Genomic DNA, 10523 nt, shown 5'->3' with positions numbered 1-10523 from the left:
ACATTTTTTCATATTTTTTGACGCCATACTACACTATGACATTTTTTGACCGTTTTTGACGACATACTATACTATGACATTTTTTCATGTTTTTTGACAACATACTATACTATGACATTTTTTTGGCCGTTTTTGACGACATACTATACTATGACATTTTTTTGACGCCATACTATGACATTTTTTGGTGATTTTTGACGCCATACTATACTATGACATTTTTTGACAGTTTTTGACGACATATTGTAGTATGACATTTTTTCATGTTTTTTTGACGACATACTATACTATGACATTTTTTGACCGTTTTTGACGCCATACTATACTGACATTTTTTCATGTTTTTTTGACGACATACTATACTATGACATTTTTTCATGTTTTTTGACGCCATATTATACTGACATTTTTTGACCGTTTTTGACGCCATACTATACTATGACATTTTTTCATCTTTTTTGACGCCATACTATGACATTTTTTGACCGTTTTTGACGACATACTATACTATGACATTTTTTGACTGTTTTTGATTAAATATTGTACTATGACATTTTTTCATGTTTTTTGACGTCATACTATACTATGACATTTTTTCATGTTTTTTGACGACATATTATACTATGACATTTTTTGGCCGTTTTTGACGCCATACTATACTATGACATTTTTTCATGTTTATTGACACCAATACTATACTATGACATTTTTTCATGTTTTTTGACGACATACTATGACATTTTTTCATGTTTTTTGACGCCATACTATACTATGACATTTTTTGACCGTTTTTGACACCATACTATACTATGACATTTTTTGGTGATTTTTGACGCCATACTATACTATGACTTTTTTCATGATTTTTGACGCCATACTATACTATGACTTTTTCTAGCATTTTTTGACGCCATACTGACATTTTTTTACCTTTTTTGACGCTATACAATACTATGACATTTTTCCATGATTTCTGACGACATACTATATTATGACCTTTTTTGACACCATACTATACTATGACGTTTTGACTGTTTTTGACGCCATGCTATACTATGACATTTTTCATGATGTTTGACGCCATACTATACCATATTTATTCATGATTTTTGACGCCATACTGTGCTATGACATTTTCTGACACATCACTGACATTCTTTGGCTGTTTTTACAATATTTAATGCCTTACTTTATTAAGATGCTATTATCCCCCATTATACTAAGAAATTCTTATGTTTTACCATACAATCGCAGTTTCATTACATTTTTGATACCTTACTAAACCATGATTTTTTTAAACATTTTTTTACGTCTGTTATGAATTACCTTGGGGCCTCTGTCCTGGTCTCCAAGAACTTCTTCATTGTACGGAGACGTTCTATGATCATGGACTACGTCTCTGTCATCACCTCCTGAAGCACCAACAACACCACAGGAAAAAGTAAAATGATTATTGTGTATCTATCAACTAGTCACTGAAGCAGTTGTATGTTACTGTGAACTGCACAATAAACACTACCAGGATTTTAACTTGTTTTTTATTTATTTCTTCCACCACAGATGGTCACATACAGAATCATTATTTCAACCTTCTTCTTATGATTACATATTTAAAATGTCTTTGTTTTGTGTTGTTTTCATTTAATAAATAGCAACCAAATTTACAAAGGTCTTAACAGCAGCTTATGTGAAAACTTTTAAGTAACTAAGTGTAGAACTGGTCGTTATAAACTTTTTCAAATATTCTCTGACCATTAAAATGAACATTGAAATGAAATGAAATGAAACACTAATGAACAACTCACTCCAATATTTTATTTGTAGACTTGATATTGTTTTGTACAGTGTAGTCTAATGTGCCTAGCACATACACATAATTAAGACTTTCTCATCATGTACAATCAAACTGAAGTTAAGATATTTTTCAATCCCACTTTATCTGATCCTTAACAATAACAGTTGACATTTTTGACACCTTAATATAATGTGACATTTTTACATACAGGCTACTTTTACTGTTACCTCTAATATTAGAGTACTTTTACTATTACATATTATATTTCTTATTACATATTACTTCTAAATTTACAGATAACTTTTACTGCTATATGTAGTAACAGATTACTTTAACTATTACATCTTACTTCTCATATTTCTAATTACTTTTACATTACTTCTATTAATACAAATTATTTCTGCATTATCTTTATACTACAGATTGCTTCTATTACACTTTTCTGATACACTGAATACTGAACATAAGCAGTTTAATGTCAGTGCTCTGTGTTGGACAATTGATGTAAAAGTGTTTGGGAGTTACCTGGAGGCCTCTGTCCTGGTCTCAAAGAACTTCTTCGTTTTACAAAGACTCTCTGTGATTGTGGACTACGTCTCTGTGATCGTGGACAATGTCTCTGAGATTATGGACAAAGTCTCTGAGATCATGGCCAATGTTTTTGCGATCGTGGACGATGTCTCTGAGATCATAGACGGCGTCTCTGTGATCATCGACAATGTCTCCATGATCGCGGGCAGTGCCGTCAAATCGGTGACCCCCGTCTCCGCCGATTCTATCGCAAGGTCTCTACGAAGCATGGGACAATGTCTCTGATCATAGACAACATCTCTCTCATCTTTGACAAGGTCTCTGCGATCGTGGACAATGTCTCTGATCGAGGACGATGTCTCCCTCATCCTCAACAATGTCTCTCCGATCATGGACCATGTCTCTGCGATCTTGGACGATGTCGTGGATGAAGTGGTGACACCTGGAGGAAATTACAGAGAAACATTCAAAGGAAAATGAGCAATACACTACTACCTATTCCTCATCAACAGTTTCACCATGAAAACACAGAGAAATATTCAATATTGCAGATGAACCACAACACGTAACAAACATTAGAAGGCTGTTTCAGAAAATGAATAGCTGACTGTCATCACCTCCTGAAGAACCAACAACAACAAATATTTAGAAAAAAGTAAAATGATTATTAATTGTGCGTCTATCAACTAATCACTGAAGCAGTCGTATGTTACTGTGAACTGCACAACAATAATGAACACTATCAGTTAAGTCAATTTTAGAATGCAAGATTTTAACTTGTGTTGTTTATTATACTTCAGTAAAAAGTCAGAGAATTTCTTCCACCACAGATGGTCTCATACAGAATCATTATTTCAACCTTCTTCTTATGAACACATATTTAAAATGTCTTTGTTTTGTGTTGTTTTCATTTAATGAATAACAACCAAATTTACAAAGGTCTTAGCAGCAGCTTATGTCAAAAAATTCAGGTCAAGTGTAGAACTGGTTGTTACACATTACAATGATGTTATTAACTCTCAGAAGTCTAGGCCACTTTTGCCGGTGTACTTCTGCCTCGGACCTCTTACTATTTAAAGAACTAAATCCAATACTGTAAGATACAAACAAGTAACTGATATCATTTTTTTCAGCACAACCTGGGATATTTGAATGTGTAAGTTTCTATAATGCCACATGACATTATAAGTAGTTCTAAGACCATAAACCCAAAAGAAAAAATAAAATAGAACTAAAATGTATTAAATTTTATTCATTTTTCAGTAGAAGAAAACTATGTGCAAGTGTTTGGAGTCTAAATTCATTCATGTAGCCCAAGGTCTCAAGTAACAAGCAAAAGAAAATTAAGTCTCTAGTGCACACACAGGCAGAAATATTTACATTTATGTCTGTGTGTCTGTTTTTTTCACTGGGGCCATTCTGCCCCATTGTTTCTGACCCAGGACAGAGAGCCACATCACACTCACACTGCACTTCCAGAGCATAAAACTGTTCAAAATATGGTGACCACTGTCTCCAAAACCTCTATATTCAAAAGCTCTAAAAACCCCCCTCAGTTTCCCCCGGGTCATTTTCACGGCAGAGCCGCACATCCGCCATAAAACATGCATTTATTGACTCTTTTTTACCCAAAAATACCAAAAAATGACACTATTTTCCATGATGGAAAGCCCCTAGAAAAAGAATCGCAAACGAGGGCTTCTTGTAAAGGCAAAATAGAGTGGAGCATGGCAGTTTTTAAAGTAAGTTTCTACACAAACTTGTTACAGAAATATTAATGAAAGTATCAGATGAGTACTTTTCCAGTCGCCTGCGACTGGAGGGACTTCAGAGGGTTAAAATCACCCTCTGACCAACAGTTAAATTTAACACCTTTATGAACAACTATACTGAATACTGAACATAAACAATTTAATGTCAGTGCTCTATGTTGGACAGTTTATGTAAAGCTGTTTATTAATTACCTGGAGGCCTGTGTCCTGGTCTCAAAGAACTTCTTCTTTGTACACAGCCTCTCTGTGATCATGGAATACGTCTCTGTAATAATCGACAAAGTCTCTCTGGTCAAGGACGATGCATTCAAATTGGGGAACTCCGTCACTGCAACTTTTGCACGTCTCTGCAAGTCATGGACAATGTTCCTGATCGTGCATAATGTCTCCCTCATCCTCGACAATGTCTCTCCAATCATGGACCATGTCTCTGCGATAATGTCATGGACGAAGTGGTGACACCTGGAAGAAATCAAAGAGAAACATACAAAGGAAAATGATCAATACACTACTACCTATTCCTCATCAACAGTTTCACTATGAAAACACAAATAAATATTCAACATTACAGCTGAACCAGAACATTTAACAAAATGTTTATGCCTTACTATAGTATGGCATTTTTTATATTTTTGAACACATATACTATACTGTAACATTTTTGATGTCTTACTATAATGTGACATTTTTCCTTCTATTTTGGATTACTACTACTTTATATTGCGGCTTATTTTTACTGTTTCCTCTAATATTAAATTACTTTTACCATTACATGCTCAAAAACTCATGAAACTTTACACGTGTCAAGCCTGGTGAAAATTTACAGATTTTAAGGGGTCTGTGCATGGGTGGTACAAAATTGATATATAGCACCCCTGGAAACATTCAAAAGTGATCCCCCATTGGGCTTAGTTTGTCATAGGTGGACGAAATTCAGACCACATATATAACATGCCCAGATGTATAAAATGCCTTCTGATGCCATGACCTCAAACAAACAGGAAGTCAGCCATTTTGACTTTAATACACAAATTTTGCTTGTTTTTCGCCATTCATGGGACACTGTATTTTAACAGACTCCTCCTAGAGATTTAATCATATCGACTTCATACTCAGTATGCTGTTAATCCCTTTGTGATTAAAAGTTATCAAAAGCTTGAGTTTTCGTCAAAGGCTGCTGTTGCTAACGTTGACATCCAGGTGTAAGGCAGCCAGGTACAGTCACAATACAAAATGACCACAAACAGACACAAAACAATGACAATGGGAAGACAGACCGCTATACACTGAGTTAAACTGACCAGGATGGAACATAAAATTACATAGAGATGCAAAATGTTGGTAAAATGTCTGTAAACAATTACAACAGGGATTTAAACACACTATCAAGAGCGCCTTGTGTTTTCACTCATCCACACTGGAGGTCTGCAACTCATGTAAGGGTTGCCTCAGTCACTGCAACACAAACGACTGAAACGACTGAAAATGGAAATAAGGTCAAAAGTAGAGATGGGCAAACAATAACAGAGCTCTAAAGCTTGTGTTAGTCTAATGAACCACTGCATGTCAACTAAGTGTTGGAGCTTGTATCAAGCGACAACTGTCATGTGACTGATGATGCCCGAAGCTTTGGACAACACTGACCAGGGTAAGATGTGATTTCTGATATTCAAATTTTATCATAATCATGACCTTAGTAGAACCTGGGACCTAAGAATACATATATTTTCATTCTGGTGCGTTGCTTGCTGTGCTCGCTCCTGTGGTGCCTTCACCAAGAGCAGGGCCATCAAGCCAACAGGACTTCAACCTCTGGGCCCTACTGGATAATCATGTGGAGGCTCAAAATCAAATAACCAACTCCACTGCCGGCGCCACTATGGAAGTGCAGAGGTAATGTGTAGTGTACATTCCCTATGTGCTTGTAAAAAGAAAAGTGTTTTTTTTCTTCAGTCACTGTTTCTTTTTTTGCATCCCTAGGTATTTGAAGGAACCACACCTGGGAAGATCTGAAGACCCTCTGAAGTACTGGATGACCAGGAAAGCAGTGTATCCCGACTTCTTCAAACTAGTGCCCAAGTCCTGCATCCTCTTTCCCTTGTGAGAGAATCTTTTCTAAGGCTGGGGAAATAGTCAGAAAAGGAGCCGTTTGAAGCCCAGTGCTATGGAAAAAATCCAGTTTCTCAATAAAAATCTGTGAAAATAAACGTTGCACAAAGCACTGCCATTTTTTACAATGCCCATGTTCACAAGCACAACTACTGACTTTTATCAGATCATACTTCAGTAATATGCATATAACGAAAAAACATATAATTTATATGTATGTATGAATGAAATGCCTGCCTGAAAACTATAGCCATATGTGACGCTCAAAAGTCGTGCTAGTATAGCTCCGCAGGTTATATTCAGGAATTATGGTCTTTCTGAAGGTCGAATCCAGCCATGAACACGTGGCTTTATACTTTTGTCTAATATTTATTTTTATTGCTATACAAAAAGAGACAGAAGCCACATTGCTAAAGGTTGTGTGTAGTTTCAAATCTATTTATGAACATGCAGCTTTAAATGAGTTTTACGGCACACATTTGGGATTTAAACAATGTTGTTTTGTGCTAGTGCTACAGTCAAATTATGAAACAGCTGCTGTAATTCCAGTCTGCCACCAGATTTCACTGTTCCTCCTCACACCGAAGCCCTGAAGTTTCGAATCATTTTCAGCACAAAAAGAAAGAAAGCCTCAATGCTTCACAAGGCAAAATACGTAATTAAAAAGAAGGCTAATGCAAACGCTCGCCGCAAACGCTAGCCGCTATGTGGTTTGCTCCTTAGCCATACCTTCGCTACGCAGGTGTGTTCAGCATCTAGCCTCACTCCTGTTCGACAAAAAAGCAGCTTCAAAGCTTGTTTTAACATCCAGGTTTCTTCGGAGATTAAGTTCTCTCACAGTACTGACAAACCGAGGAAACGGCCCAACGTTGGTTTTAATATATTTTCCGACTTCCGTCCCTCTCTGCGCTCCTCCCAGAAGGCCGATGACGACAAACGACGCGGCCAATGACAACACAGGCAAGCCCACAACGGCAGAAAAAACGCCATTTGGCCAGCTGACTCTGTTCCGCCTAGCAACCCCCTCTGATTGGTCTTTTAATACATCCGCGGGGAGGGAGGGTAGGACACTAATAAGGTCTCCATAGATTGGGGGGTGGGTCTCTAAACTACTGCGATTGATTGCGGAGTATTGGTTGCAGGTCACTTACATATTTTTTGGAAATGTGATAAAATAATACAATTTTGGAAGATGTTATGTGATTCATTACTGAAAATATTTGGTTATAAGATCCCTATGACCTGTACAGTATTGTATCTGTGTAACTTATCTGAAGAAAATATAGAATCAAAGGACAGTACTTGGTTAAAATATTACTGATAGCTGGTTAAAAAAAAGAAAAAGAAAAGCTATTACAAGGAAATGGGGAAAACAGGACCCCCCTACCAGGGATCAATAGATGCAGATTGTAGAGGAAATCTACATATTGGAAAAGATGACGCACTGCCTAAGATTACAAGAAGCTCAGCTCGAAAAAAAAATTGATGAAATGGACAATATACAAGACATAGGAAAATCCTGATTGAGCAAAAGAAAATAGGAACATGGACAGACTTCTAAGAATGTAACTCCTACATGTTGGTATTTGTGTTTGTATTTAATTGTATTAGTTGGTTCTACAATTATATAAAAGAAAAACTTTCAATAAAAACTTATAAACTGATGAAAAAAAGTGTCTTCTTAACTTCTAAAATGTTGATTTGAGGGGGCAAGACATTTGTTTTGGGTGTGTGTGCCCTTGTGTAGAGCTGGCCCCAGTAAACACCCAAGCAGTGATGTAGATTAGCACTCAGTTTGGCCTAATATACTGAAGGCCCACAGCACATTTCACATGAACAATTAGAAGAAGAAGAAGAAATATTTATAATCACTTTTATATACATGTTACAGGAAAAGTAGTAAACAAAAGTATGAGGTCAAGTTCTCTTAATATGTTATACACATTATTCTGTGTCATGGATTTCTTAACTCTACCTATAGGTAGCTGTAGTCCCTAGAGCATAACTATGGGAGCGATACAACTGGTAAAATTGATTCTATGGACTGAAAACATTTAAAGCATGTGCAATAAATTGATTATGTTTTGTTGAAAATAGCTTTACATCCTCACCGCGTTTATTCCCACATACCCCAGTGCTCTATGTCTGAAAATATGATTATTAATTACAAGGTCTAACTTCCTGGTAGACCTCTAATAAACAAATTCATTTTTGCTGCATTAAAGTATTGTCAACTCCAATCACAGATACAGAGTTTATGCAAATCCACTTTATTTGTTTATGAAATTGAGTATCAAGGTTAACTTGTTACAACACTGATTTATCACCTCAGTTAAAAATGCTGTAACAAAGTATGTTATTTGAGGCCCCAGGTTGTCCAGGGCCCCAAACAAAACATCAAGGAGAATTGTATAGTCTTAAAAATGTCAGAAAAATGTCTATCATCTCTCTGTCCAAAATCTAATCAGATAGATATTAAAAAAAAAAAAAAAAAATCTCACAGACAAACATGGTAGGCAAAGAGAGTGAGAGGACTTTGCAATGCAGACCTGAAGTAAAACATGTACAACATAATATTGAGTGGATTAGATATTACAGTATGTAAGCAACATCAGAAATGCACAAATGCTGGGTCATTGTCGTGGTTTAAAAAAAGACCAAAACACTAGCCTTCTATTGTTAGTGTCTCAGGTACTGTATGCTTTTTCTTCCCATACACCCGTTGCTGAGAAGCCATGAATCTGATGAGAGAGTGGATAAAACTCCATGTGTGGCAGAGAGAGAGAGAGAGAGAGAGAGAGGGAGAAAGAGAGAGGGCCCCAGCCACAGAACAAAAGCATCTTTGTGAGTGATTGGAACCACATTTTCACCCTCCTCTCTCTCTCCCTCTCTCTCTCTCACTCTCTCTTATGCTCACTCGCCCAGTCACACCAGACTGTTCAAAACCACTGAAACAATCAGCGTCAAAAGTTTAGAATAATACTCAGAGACGGTCTCAGTAGATACTCTCTCTGTGCACATGTGGCTCCAGTTTCACTTCTCTGTGAACACACACAGACACACACTGTTGTCACATATTTCTCACTCTGTCTCTCTCCCTGCTTCTGTCTGGAGTCTCACCCTTTTTCAATCTCTACATTTCCTCTGTCTGCCTCTCCCACCCTGCTGTCTGCCGATCTGATGCTGGGTTGGGTCTGAATGTGGCATCTCGTGCAGTCTGGTCAGACGTCCTGGAGCAGCAGAGCAGCTCTCACCTCAGTTCTGTGGCGGTGGCAGAGGCTAGAGAAGGCAACCTGTTCATTCTCTGCTGGATCCCAGTGGGCTGGGAAACCTCTCAAGCCTCTGCGGCCTAAGCCAAACAAAGAACAGGTCTACATGCTGTGAGAAAGGTACTGCCCTCAACACAGTGAAACATGGCACGACTGCCTTTGTGAGGACAACTTACAGTATGTAGCAGAAATTATAACTTCCCCTTATGCTTAAAATCAACCTTTAACATGGCGTGACTCAGTTGCTGTAAGAAACTCAACAATTGTGAAACAGTGTGGTGGCACTATTTTAGATTAGTTTCACACCAAAATACAATAATGGTTGTGGGTTTTGATTTTTTTAAATATAAATACAGTTAAAAAAAAAATCCTTATTTAATTTTTTTTCTGTGTAAAAAGGCAATATCATTGACTTTTAGGGTACAAAGCAGGGTATTGATGCAACAGCTCCCAATTAAAGTAGTAGTTTGACATTGTGAGAACTTGATTGATATGTTTTCTTGAGAGCTAGATAAGGAGATTGACACCACTCATGTAGCTGTACAGTATAATTATGTATCTGGGACAAGCAGTTAGCTTAGCTTAGCATAAAGGCTGGAAATTGGGGGAAAGAGTTGTGCTGGCTCTTTTGAGAGGTAACAAAATACAGCTAGCAGCACTGAGAGCAGTAACTTGGAGTGTAGTGCAGGTTGCCTGGCATGTAGTCCTGGCAAAGAAATGGTCTGACACTATGTAAAAATATGTAAATTGCCATTTTTCCTCTCAAGGTTTTGTACAGATTAAATAAAAATGAGATATGATGGGTTACTTCTGAACTGAGCCAGGCTGTATTCCCAAAATGTTGAACTGTTCCTTTAAAGGACAGTAGTAGTAGTAGTAGTAGTAGTAGTAGTAGTAGTAGTAGTAGTAGTAGTAGTAGTAGTAGTAGTAGTAGTAGTTGTTAGTTGTTGTTGTTGTTGTTGTTGTTGTTGTTGTTCAGTATCAAGGACAAAATCAGAACCTTCTGCTGTAACTATTTCTGTCCCTCAATGCAGAATTAAATACTTG

At 37.1% G+C, this 10523-nt stretch overlaps 1 long non-coding RNA gene across 1 annotated transcript in view; it reads right to left on the bottom strand.

The window, feature by feature from the left end:
- LOC127143108 (uncharacterized) overlaps window positions 1-4554 on the bottom strand; it is an 8002-nt gene extending 3448 nt beyond the window's left edge. The window contains exons 1-3 of the long non-coding RNA XR_007814306.1: window positions 4291-4554; window positions 2321-2768; window positions 1327-1412 (exon numbers count right to left, since the gene is read on the bottom strand). This is a non-coding gene — a long non-coding RNA (uncharacterized LOC127143108). The remainder of the gene's footprint in view (window positions 1-1326; window positions 1413-2320; window positions 2769-4290) is intronic.
- Window positions 4555-10523: the final 5969 nt, after the last annotated feature.

The sequence above is a fragment of the Lates calcarifer genome, linkage group LG12 (genome assembly GCF_001640805.2).
Source record: "Lates calcarifer isolate ASB-BC8 linkage group LG12, TLL_Latcal_v3, whole genome shotgun sequence".
Classification (NCBI taxonomy): Eukaryota; Metazoa; Chordata; class Actinopteri; family Centropomidae; genus Lates; species Lates calcarifer.
Note: the sequence above shows the minus strand (reverse complement) of the source record. Positions and strands in the feature narration are given on the sequence as shown.